General features: G+C 43.7%; 1 protein-coding gene across 3 annotated transcripts in view; it reads right to left on the bottom strand.

The window, feature by feature from the left end:
- HECW1 (HECT, C2 and WW domain containing E3 ubiquitin protein ligase 1) overlaps window positions 1–2805 on the bottom strand; it is a 345650-nt gene extending 342845 nt beyond the window's left edge. For all 3 annotated transcript variants that reach the window (XM_060195885.1, XM_060195887.1, XM_007535072.3), the window contains exon 1: window positions 2537–2805. The gene's annotated coding sequence lies outside the window, so the exon portion shown is untranslated. The remainder of the gene's footprint in view (window positions 1–2536) is intronic.
- Window positions 2806–13091: the final 10286 nt, after the last annotated feature.

The raw sequence follows: 13091 nt of genomic DNA, 5'->3' as shown, positions 1-13091 counted from the left end.
GAAAGTAATCATCGAAAATAAATTGCACTCTTGATTGTACACAAAAGGTGGGAATGAAACATATCACACGGACAGCTAGAGAGAAAACATGGTATCCAGTTCAATATTCTTCTCTGTACCTCAACACCCACCAGTTCTTTTGCTATAATGCAATATATATGTATATATATGCATGACCTGTTTTGAGTTATTTATTTCATTTATGAAAAGAATGCAGATGCTAGGGCTTAAAACTGCAGGTATAAAAAATAAAGCACAAATTATATAATCAATCCCTGGTTTGGCTTCTATAGTTTGGGCTATACTTATTTACCTTACTATACGGGGTGACTTCCCTTGCTCTTCTATCATTATAAAACCGTGTTGGAGTCACAGAAATCAGCTGCTTCAACTTTACCAATAAGAAAGATGTGGTCACAGCTAGCCTTTTAGTATTTAATGTAATCTAATAGCTGATACAAATGTTACAGAAGTTAGAGTTTAAAGTGGTATTTTAAAACACGTCTTTAAGAGCCAGAAGTAAAAAAAGGGGGGTAGTGGGGGGAATCAGTCAAAGGGAGCTTCCTACACAAAAACCAGCAGCTGCAGTCTCTGGTCTGATGCATGAAGAGGTTGTTTGGGCTTAGGATGTGGACTCCCTACCAAGTCAATAATGTCACAGTAGAAACAGACTCATACAATTTGCCTTCACAAAACAACTACACCAGACAAAAAGAGAAATGTCATTCCACAAAGCTACCAACTGCACTACACTGGCATTCTGTTATTAGTCTGAACATGGTTTATCAAATTACTAAATTGTCCTGTAGGTACAGAAATTTAAATAGTGTTCCCCATTTCTCCAATGCCAGATTCCAGAGGAGATGGCAAACGCAGACCAACGGCAAAGGAGAACTCCACACACAGTCATACCAGAATAGACATGTGGATTCTAATCCCTTCTTAGTGGAAAACGCACATTTTCAAAATGAATCCCCCAATACAGAAGGAATTACCGTAATAGCCACAGCCGGAGCGAGACCACTGATGAGAAACACAGATCTGGCCACCTGCTTTGAGACGCCTTGGACCAGGTCACTGCTAGGGTCTTTAAAGACTGGCCTTTTCAGGTTGGGCATCTGCCCTCCTAAATCGCATTTAAATCCCAGGAAGAAAAAGAGAGGATGCTTCTCTTAGGCTTTCAACTATGCTGCTTTTCTTGTAACCATTTCTGTGGCAAACAGCCTGGTAATATTTTCAAGAAAGAAAAAAATATATATGGGAGGATTGCACCACTGCAGATCCCAAAAAAGTAAGAAGAAAAGAGAGCGAGAGAGAACCGTCAAATAATATCTTCCAACAACTAGAGACCCTCCCTCCCCCAGCATGCTATCTAGTGTCAGCCCAATGCAGACCTAGACACGACACGCTATGCCCGGAATTCACAGGAAGCGGAGCGTCTCTGCAGCCTGTGTCCCTGCCAGCTGCCCCCCTTCCTTCCCCCGCGCCCCAACACGCAGAAATTCAGCAGGAAAAGAAGTTATGGTCCCCAGCCTCTGTATGCAACCCTGAGAGACCACGCACCCATACTCTGCAATCTGCCAAGCGGCTGAGAAGTCAAAGCAGCAGAAAGTCATCATCATCATCATCATCATCATCATCATCATCACAGAAGGCACTGGAGGAGTAGACTTTTGGAAGGGGGGATGGTGGTAGAAGGTGCACAACGTTTTGGGATTTTGCTGCATTGTCATGGTCCGGGATGGAGGGTTGGGTGGGCGGCAGCTCACCTCTGGCCAGAAGACCAAACTGCTCGGCGTTGTTCCCAGTGGCTCTCCCCCTGCTTGGGTGCCAGTCGCAATACGGTAGGTGACGTGCCGGGCTGCTCCTGCTAAAACTCAGGTGGCAGGGCCGGCTGAACTGCACCGTGGGCCGGGGGAAAGGGCGGCGCTGTAGGAGCACCCACAAGGCGCATCCTCTCCTGCTGCCAGCAGCACCCAGGGGAGCAAGGACCGGGCTTGCCAAGCGCCAACCCCTTCTCCCCACTCGAGAGCAAAGGCCAGCAGTCGGTGCGGGGGGACGCAGGAGCCGGCTAGGTTCGCCTTCGCCTTAGCTCGGGGCATAATCGGCTCGGAAAAGCCCAAAAGCGGCGCCCTGGCTCGGCACTGGCGGGTGTGGACGGGGCAGGGGGATTACGTGGGCCAGCCCGCCCCTCCCCCGACACCTCCTCGCCACTGCAGGGAGGGACGGGAGCTTGCAGAGGGGCGGAGGAGGCTCACACACCCGCTCGGGGGCTCCTTCTTTGTTTCTTCCCAGTCCCTCTGGAGGGCCGGGTGCACCTGCCAGACCCCGAGCCACAGGGTCGCCGCCCCCCGGGGATGCCCACCCGGCCCGGGTGACAACTGAACCTGGCGGAGAGAAGCCACAGGGTGCGGAGGAGGGCGGCTCCCGGGCCCCGGGTCCCCGGCTTGGGAGTGGGCGGTCGGGCCTCCAGAGCCCCGGGAGGTGGGAGCCGCCCCGGGAAGGGCGGGGGAAGGAAGAGGAGGCGCCCGCTTACCTCGGCGGCCCCGGCCTGAGCGCGGGTCACGCTCCCCGCACCGCGCACGTGCCCCGCATGGCGCCTGGGACGCGGGAGACCTGCCGGGGGCACCGCCGCTCCTCGCCCGAGTCCTGCAGCCGGGTGCCCCGGGCGGCGGCTGAGCCCACGGCCACGGCGAGAGCGGGCCCGGCGGGCGCCGACACGCGCGGGACCCCGGCGCCCACTACAGAGCCCGACGCGCGGGAGCGCAACGCACTCGGTGGCTTTCTGCTCCCGCTCGCCCGCATCCCTCCCGCGCCGCCCGCTCCGCTGTGGGTCCCGGACTCCCGAGTCAACCGCCCGAGCCCCGCTCGCTCTCATTAGCGCTGCCCCGCCCTGCAGCCTCGGCGCACTCCCTCCCCTCCCCTCCCCTGCCCTGCCCCGCCCGCCGTAAATATATATTGATTCTTGTTCCCGCCGGCCCCATCCTTCCAACACCACTCCAGGTTCTGGGCAATGGGCAAATCCAGCCCTATTATACGTATATATCAGCTCTATTGTCTAGCTCCAAAGTGTGTTCAGAAAGGCTGAGGTGCAGAGAGAACCACGCAGGTATCCTATGACAGGTGTTCTTTGGCCTCTGGCTTACACACTTTGCCCACCTTATACGCAGTTAGGCATATTCACACATGTCTGGACACTGTCCAATATTTACACCAAACATAGAAAAACAGACCTCATCATTACACATGCAAAGAATGAACACTCCCAACATCACCATCTCTCACACACCAATCTATTGTTGACCAAGTCTAGCTTGCAAAACAGGTTTTTTTTTCTTAGTGATTTAATAATGATGAACAAGATTGTAAGATAACAGAGGTACAATTCCACACAGTACACACACACCGCCACAGATCCATATCCCACCCCTCCACTGGAAGCTAGCTTCTTTATTCCTGTGGAATTATGGACCCAAATTCTTCATAAGGTGTAGAACTTGGAAATTCTGTTTTCTGTGATGGTTTCTCCGCTGAACATGGACATTGGCAGGTCAATTCATACCCCCAGGCTTCAAAACAGGTTTTTAAAATTTATTTATTTGTCCCCTTTTGTTGTCCTTGTTGTTTTATTGTTGTAGTTATTATTGTTGTTGATGTCGTCATCCTTGAATAGGACAGAGAGAAATGAAGAGAGGAGGGGAAGACAGAGAGGAGGCGAGAAAGACACCTGCAGACCTGCTTCACCTCTTGTGAAACGACTCCCCTGCAGGTGGGGAGCCAGGGGCTCAAAGCTGGTCCTTGCACTTTGCGCCACGTGGCTTAACCCGCTGCACTATTTTGTTCAAAACAGGTTTTATGGTAACCTGCATGCAGTACCAGGATACTAAAATTAGAAAGAAGTAAAGGCTATCCCTCCTCCATGTGCAACCCATTAAGTATAGTTAATGCCGGTTGCTGCTGGCTGCTCCATGTATGTAATCTGTGCATTTGATCAGTCTTTGGTCTATGGTTCACAGAAGATACAATAATTTTCATCACATAAATTCCATACTTGGTGACTTTATGACCTAACTGCATTCTTAATGATGTTTATTTCCTTCCATTCTCTATAAGAAATTCTTTACACTCTAAAAAGTTACGCTGTCCTCCTTATGCCAACTCTAGTTCTCCTCCAGAATAAACAATGGTTTGACTCAGACTCCAGACTGCAGCACAGACTTCCCCAAACCAGATCTCCTTATCCTTTTCCCAACATTCTGATGGACTGCTTCTTGGTTTCTCATTTCATTGACTCTCTCTCAGACACACAGCCAACACATTCCAAAAATGTAAGCCTTTAAAGGTGAGAAGGTAGCTTCGCCAGTTGTTTCTCTTTCATAGGAAAGGTACATATTATTGCTTCCCTGGAAAAGGGGGTACCCAGGTCATTGCCTTTCCTGACACATAGCTTCTTTTTTTTTTTTTTTATTTTATTTATTCCCTTTTGTTGCCTTTGTTGTCTTATTGTTGTAGTTATTATTGTTGTTGTTGTCGTCATTGTTGGATAGGACAGAGAGAAATGGAGAGAGGAGGGGAAGACAGAGAGGAGAGAGAGAGACAGACACCTGCAGACCTGCTTCACCGCCTGTGAAGTGACTCCCCTGCAGGTGGGGAGCCGGGGGCTCGAACCGGGATCCTTATGCCGGTCCTTGTGCTTTGCGCCACCTGCGCTTAACCCGCTGAGCTACAGCCCGACTCCCCAAGACACATGGCTTCTAATCTAAGGCAGTTAGGTCTCCCTACCTAATAAACTCATAGCTGAACATGTTCCAAATCCCAACTAAAGATCCAGGCAGAAAGCTGTGCACACACTTCTCTGGATTTTACACTCGAATTAGTACCACCTTCCATATGATGAAACCCTTCCAAGAATACATTTGGACAGGCTGAAGCAGTAAACAGCAACTTTAACCAATCACATGATGATTCCAACTTGAATGAAGGAAAAATTCTGCCACAAAACAGCATTCATGGTTTCTAAATTATCTTGCTGTGACCAACCCACAATAAAGTTATTCTTTCTTCAATTAGTAGCCAAGATGCCCACCTCATAATTTCCAGAGATCAACTTGGCTTTAGAGCTATTGAATATTTCTGTGTTTTGTCATGGAGATACAGATGAGCATCTCTCATAAAGGTTATTGATGCCATAATCCTAAGGTATGCTTTAGTTTCCCCCTGGAGTCTCTATCTATCTATTTATCTATCTACCTTTCTATCTATCCATATCGCTGTCTCTCTTTAATATTGAAAACAAAAGATCCAAAATTAGAATTACATAAAGTTTCACATTTTAAGGTGTTGACTAGATTTAGAAACTCCTAATAAAATAAACTTTTATATGTCAAAGTGGTGTCTGTCTATCATCTATCTATCTTCTATCTTACAGTATTTATTCTCCACATTCACACTGTCTTGTTTATTTCTTACAATATCATTGCAAACTGGGTACCATCATCCCATTTTATAGATTAGAAAACCAAGGTTATATATGGTTCTGTAATACCCTTGAGGTCTCATTTCTAGAAGATCTCAAATCTAGAGATCATTGACTTCAGCTAACCTAGCATTAAACTGAATTATGCTGGAAAAGTAAAATTCATATAGTTAAAAAAATTAAGTTGCCATGAGTTTTAAAGTTATCTTTATATTTATAAAATTTCAAATACACTGCAAACACAGTTAAAAATGCAAAATAGAGGGCCAGGTGGTAGTGCAGCATGTTAAGCCTGCATGGCTCGAAGCACAAGGACCGGTGTAGGGATCCTGGTTTGAACCCCAGGTTCCCCACCTGCAAGGTGGGGGTCGCTTCACAATCAGTGTAGCAGGTCTTCAGGTGTCCATCTTTCTCTGCCCCTCTCTGTCTTCCCTTCCTCTCTCGATTTCTCTCTGTCCTATCAAACAACGACAGCAATAACAACAGCAATAATAATAATAATAACAGCAATGATAAACAACCAAGGCCACAAAAAAGGGGGGAAATTGCCTCCAGGAGCAGTGGATTTGTAGTGCAGGCACTGAGCCCCAGTCATAAACCTGGAGGCAAAATAATAATAATAATGATAATATAATAATAATACCGGGTGGTGGCACACCTGGTTGAGTTGAGTGCACATGTTTCAATGCACAAGGACATAGGTTCGAGCCATCCCCCCAACCTCCCTCACCACCTGCAGGGAGAAAGCTTTGCAAGTGGTGAAGCAATGCTGCAGCTATCTCTCTCTCTGTCTCTCTCTGTCTCTTCCTATCTCACGCTTCCCTCTTGATTTCTGAGTCTCTATCAAATAAATAAATCAATAAATAACTTAAAATAAAAAATACAAAGTACTAAGTCATACTCCCACTCAGTGCCTCCAACAATACTGATCATAATGTCATAAGATGATGAAGACTTATATGCAAGATGAGATGTATATGCAAGTACAATATGTTAACAAGATGCAACATTTTTTTTTGCCTCCAGGGTTATCACTGGGGCTCGGTGCCTGCACCCTGAATCCACTGTTCCTGGATGTCATTTTTCCCCCTTTTGTTGCCCTTGTTGTATTTATTGTTATTGTTGTCATTACTGTTTTGTTGTTATTGTTGGATAGGATGGAGAGAAGAGGGGAAGACAGAGAGGGCAGAGAAAGATAGACACCTGCAGACCTGCTTCACCGCTTGTGAAGCGACTCCCTGTAGGTGGGGAGCCTGGGGGAAGGGGCTCGAACCCGGATCCTTACACGGGTCCTTGCGCTTGGCACCATGTGCGCTTAACCCGCTGCTCTACCACCCGACCCCAAGGAGGCAACTTTTGTCTTTCCACTTTGTGTAACTCAGGGTCAACCAGGGGCTGCCTGGTCATCTCGAACTGCGTGAAGTTAAAGAAATAGAGTGTCATTTGCCAGTCTGAGTGCTGAGAAAGCTGACTTGCACTGATCTTCTGAAACAAACCTTGATCACCCTGTCACAATGTCAGGAGTGAATTCCATATAGAAAAAGGATCTCAGGAGTCAGGCGGTAGCTCAGCGGGTTAAGTGCGGGTGGTGCAAAGCTCAAGGACCAGCGTAAGGATCCCGGTTCAAGCCCCCAGCTTCCTGCCTGCAGAGGAGTCGCTTCACAGATGGTGAAGCAGGTCTGCAGGTGTCTATCTTTCTCTCCCCCTCTCTGTCTTCCCCTCCTCTCTCCATTTCTCTTTGTCCTATCCATCAACGACGACAACAATAATAACTACAACAATAAAACAACAAGGGCAACAAAAGGGAACAAATAAATTAATATTAAAAAAAGAAAAAGGATCTCTGGGGCCAGACAGGGGACCTGGTTAAGCGCTCACATTAAAGTGTGCAAGGACGCAGGTTCAAGCCTCAACTCCCAGCCTGCAGAAGGAAAGCTTCACAAGTGGGAAAGCCGGGTTGCAGATGTCTCTTTCCCTCTCTGACTTCCCTTTCCCTCTCAATTTCTCGCTGTCTCTATCCAATTAAAAAAAGAAAGAAAGGAATGGAAAAGAGTCTCTCTCCATTTGTCAAGGCTGTAAAATTATCATTTAGGTGACCTATGGCTGAAGGCAAATAACTCAGAAACCAGGTTGTCTGACTTCGGTTGACCAAATTACATAGAGAAACAAGACCTGTCTCTGGGGGTGGGGGTTGTGGGAAAAGACTTTAATTTTTATTTTATTTTATTTATTTATTCCCTTTTGTTGCCCTTGTTTTTATTGTTGTAGTTATTATTGTTGTCGTAGTTGTTGGATAGGACAGAGAGAAATGGAGAGAGGAGGGGAAGACAGAGAGGGGGAGAGAAAGATAGACACCTGCAGACCTGCTTCACCGCCTGTGAGTGACTCCCCTGCAGGTGGGGAGTCAGGGCTCCAACCAGGATCCTCTTGCCAGTCCTTGTGCTTTGCGCCACCTGCGCTTAACCTGCTGTGCTACAGCCTGACTCCCGAAAAGACTTTAATTTTTACATGATCACTATACCTGCAAATGACTAGGAGTAGCAGTCGTTATCGTAGCAACTATGAAAACCATATGTTGGTCTGGAGTCAGGGCCTCAAACAGATTGACCTTATGTGAAAGAGCATAGGACTTTTCTTGTTCATTTGTTTCACAAATGTGTAATGTGCCAATTTTAAGGATTACAATCTTAAAGAAGACAGAGTTTTGATTTCATAGGTATCAAATTTGAGAGTACTAAGATCTCTCACTAAACAACCTAGCTCTGTATTAATCGGTGAAATGACAGGTAAGGTGGAGGGCCCCATCTTGCCATATTAAAAAGGCTCTTGTCCCAGACCCAGATGGGGTGAATGAGGGTTGGGATCTGAGGTAGACTTTTTGGAATCCATAGAGCCTAAAGTGAATCTTTATTTAAAAAAAAATGAATAGGAATAGCAGGTGAAAAGAATTTCACTGGATGAATATGACAAGTTAGAAGACAGGCAGAGAAACTCAACTCAATCAAGAAAGATGAGTCTCCCGTAGACAGGGATCAGTTAGATAAGCAGCAGTATCTTAACTATGGTTGTAGTTTTCATCTCCCTAATAACCAGAATGAGAATGAGCTTTCTGTGTGTATTTTTCATCTTTAGTGAAATGTCTCCCCAAAGCTTTCACTCATTTTAAAAGGAGTTGTTTCTTTTCATGCTAAATGATAAAGTTCTTTGCGGTTTATCTTTTTTTCTTAGTGACTTTCACAAAGCAGAATTTCAAAGGTTGATGAAGTTCAATTTATCAACTTCTCTCTTTTAGGAATAATGTTTTGAGCAAATCTAAGAGTTCTTTGACAATTCCAAGTTTTGTCTATATCTGTTATACAACATTTATGGGTTTTATGTCCTATGCTTTGGTCTCTCTCTCTCTCTCTTTTTTTTTTTTTATTCAGGTTTTAAAAAATACATTTTTATTTATTGATAAGAAAGAAAGAACCAGAGCATCACTTTGGCACATATCATACTAGTATCAAACTCAGAACCCTGTGTTTGTAAATTCTGTACTTGATAGTTAGACTACCTTGGTCTTTCATCCATCTGGAGCCATCATTTTTGTAGGATTGTGGTATGGATTGTAGGGGTTTTGTTTCTTTGTTTTGCTTATAGAGGTTTCTGAGCTACTTATTAAAAAGACTATCTTTTCTTGGTTGGATTTCCCCTACTATAACTTTTCCAAATAAACAGTCATCTTTTTTTTTTTTAGAGCTTCTATCACTGATATGATCTGTTTGTTATGTTTCTCTCTCCCTCACTATACTGTCTTACTTATGTAGATTTAAGTGAAGTGTGAAAAATCAGGTAGTCATCAATTTTATTTATTTATTTTTTTGCATGTCAGGTGGTAGCATGCCCAGTAGAGCACACCCATCGCCATTCTTGTTCTTTTTTCCAAAATTATTTTGTCTACTCTAATTTTTTTTTTGCTTTTCCATATAAATTTTACAGTCAGTTCGTCATTATCTTTAGAAAAATTAGCATTAGGATTTTGATTACAGTTGTGTTAAATTTATAAAACAGTTTCAGAACATACATTTTTTTAGCAAACTTCCATTGTTCCAGTTTTCCTATTTATAATATTAGGATGTGTTCATACTTACTACATTAACTTTGGTTTGTTTCATCAGCATTTGGGGCTTTTGACATATAGATTCTACAAATGTTTTGTTAGCTACATGTCAAATAATTTTACTGTTTTTGTATTACCACGATATTGCCTTTAATTCTAAAATTCAACTTGTACTGAAATGCATTTAATATTTATTTTAATAGGGTATGTTCATGCAGATACAGAAGTGATGATGGCCAAGCAAAAAGTTTAGTCATATATTCCTAGAAACAAGAACTATGATGTGCCACACAGAGCCACATGAGGAAGCCAACAGTGTGGACTCTGAATTACTTCTTTTGTATAGGACAGATGCTATCATAGTAGAACTTGCTCTGGTAGAATCAATCTCTTACCAAACATGAATGCTCCTAATATGTCAAGGCATCATCAAACACAGACATATTTTGAAACAGGATTTTAAAACATTGGGTCAGTGCTAAATAAATAAATAAATAAATAAAAGATTTGTTTTGAAATATTTATTTTGTATCCGATGTTCCTGCTAACCTCATTGATTAGTTCTAGGAGCTTTTGTTTAGATTTCTTGGAATTTTCACTTTGTCTACAAATTGAGTTTACTCCCTTGACTATCTATATTCCTTTTGCTTATTTTCTATTAGCTCACTGACCATCTTTTCTACTTTTTTATATGATTTAATCTTATTACTTCAGTAATTTATTATTTGTTGAAGTTCAGTGAAAAAATGAATAATACACAAGAAACATTTAAATTTATAGTCAGAGTAAATATATAATATCCAATAAGGTCAATGCTAAGATACCTGTGTACTGTTAGAGTGACGGGACTGAACGTGATAATTGTGGCTATACGGAAACGAGAGAAGCCTCCACTGACGGAGTGTTAAAGGAAGAGCAGGGGAGTCGGGTGGTAGCGCAGCAGGTTAAGCGCACGTGGCGCAAAGCACAAGGACTGGGGTAAGGACCCGGGTTCGAGCCCCTGGCTCCCCACCTGCAGGGGAGTCGCTTCACAGGCGGTGAAGCAGGTCTGCAGGTGTCTAGCTTTCTCTCCCCCTCTGTCTTCCCTCCTCTCTCCATTTCTCTCTGTCCTATCCAACTACGACATCGACAATAATAACTACAACAGTGATGAAAAACAACAAGGGCAACAAAAGGGAATAAATAAATAAATAAATATTAAGAAATTTTTAAAAAAGGAAGAGCAGAAGTCTGCTGAATGATATAGAAAGAAAATTTGGGAGTCCGGCGGTAGCGCTGAAGATTAAGCGCATGTGGTGTGAAGCGCAAAGACTGCCATAAGGATCCCGGTTTGAGCCCCCGACTCCCACCTGCAGGGGAGTCGCTTCACAGGCGGTGAAGCAGATCTGTAGGTGTCTTTCTTCCTCTCCCCCTCTCTTTCTTCCCCTCCTCTCTCCATTTCTCTCTGTCCTATGCAACAACGACGACATCAATGACAACAACAACAATGAAAACAAGGGCAACAAAAGGGAAAATAAATATTTTTTCTGGGCAGTACTCCAGATGTCTCTCCTTCTTTCTCTCCTTTATCTATCTCTGCCTTACTCTCTATCAAAAGAAAAATTAAGGGGGAGTCAGGAAAAAAGGCTGTCCTGAAGGAATGATGTTAAGTAAGATAAGCCAGAAAGAGAAGGATGAATATGGGATGGTCCTACTCACACAAGCTGAAAAATAAGAACAGAAGGTTAAACACAAAGCAGAACTTGGACTGGGTTCGGTGTATCGCAACCAAAGTAAAGAACTCTGAAACGGGGTGGATGGTGGGGGCTCATGTCCTGGAACATGATGGCAGACGAGAACCTAGGTGGCAGCGGGGAGTGAAAGTGTCATGTGGAAAACTGAGAAATATTACCCATGTACCAACTCTTGTATTTTACTGTTGATGTAAACCACAAATCCCCCCAATAAAGAAAGAAAATAATAATGAAAATACTTCCTAGACTGGTGGGGTCATCGTGCAGGCAGGCACCTACCTACCCCCAGATACAACCCTGGAAACTGTTTTATTATTTGAAATAAAAATTAGAACAATACCCGAGAAGTGTTCATGAAATAGTAGGGAAACCAAAGGGAAAGAATACACATAGGAGTGATGAAGGAGGTTATTTGACTGGAGTGAAGAGAAAGTTAGGAGACCATTAGGAACTATGAATATCTTCCAACAAATTATCACAGTCCAGAAGGACTTTCTGCCAATGAAAGCATGGTCTGGGCATTGTAACACAGTCCTACAGAAAATAAATAAAAACAGAATCACGTATCACTGAATTCCCATTTCTAAGAAATATAAAGCCTCTATTTTGGAAAATCAATCAAAACTAATGATAGAGAGTTTGGGCTGGGGGCCAGGCGGCAGTGCAGACAGTTAAGACCACATGGCGCAAGGCTGCAAGGACTGGTGTAAGGATCCAAGCTCTAGCCCTCCGATTTCCCACCTGCAAGGGGCTCGCTTCACAAGTGGTGAAACAGGTCTGCAGGTATCTATCTTTCTCTCCTCCTAGCTCTGTCTTCCCATCCTCTCTCAATTTCTCTCTGTCCTGTCCAATAACAATGACAGCAATAACAACAATAATAATAACAACAATAAATAACAAAAGGGAAAAAATAGCCTTCATGAGCAGTAGATTCATAGTGCAGACACTGAGCCCCAGCAATAACCCCAGCGGCAAAAAAAAGAATATGGGCTTTTGTCAAAAGATCTGGAATTTAAAATATAATTCTACCACATACTTTCGTGTTCTTAAAAAATTATATACATTTGGGGGTTAGGTAGGGATGCACATAGTCGAGCACATGCATTTCAATGTGCAAGGAACGAGGTTCAAGCCCCTGCTCCCCACCTGTAGCAAGGACACTTCACAAATGGTAAGGGAAGTCTGCAGATGCCGATCTTTCTCTCTCTCCCTCTCTTCTTCTTCTTTCTTTAAATTGTATTTAGTTACCGGATAGAGAGCCAGAAATTGAGAGGGATGGAGGAGAGAGGGAGAGAGACAGAGAAATACTTGCAGCCCTGTGTCACCACTCGTGACAGGGGCTTGAACCTGTTCTTTATACACTGTGGTGTGTGTGCTCAACCAGGTGTACTACCACCACCAGGTCCCTCTCCCTCCCTCTCCCCTCTCAATTTCTCTCTGTCCTAGCAGATAAAATAGGGAGAAAAAAAATAAAGGAAAAAAATGGCCACCAGGAGTGGTGGATTCAAAATGCTAAGCACCAAGCCCCAGCAACAATCCTGAAAGTAAATAAATAAATAAATAAAATAATAATAATAATAAAATAAATAAGTTATGGGATATATGTCATCCCATGGAGTACTTATCCACAATCAAATAAATTAAAGGTAAAGAAGAAGAAAGAAATTGCATCATTTGAAACAAAATGGATAGAACTAGAGGTGATTGTGCTAAGTGAAATACATAGAGGTAAAGGACGACTACCAGATGGCTTACTCACATGCTGAATAAAGATGACTAAAAC

Source organism: Erinaceus europaeus, chromosome 8 (assembly GCF_950295315.1).
Source record: "Erinaceus europaeus chromosome 8, mEriEur2.1, whole genome shotgun sequence".
NCBI lineage: Eukaryota > Metazoa > Chordata > Mammalia > Eulipotyphla > Erinaceidae > Erinaceus > Erinaceus europaeus.
Note: the sequence above shows the minus strand (reverse complement) of the source record. Positions and strands in the feature narration are given on the sequence as shown.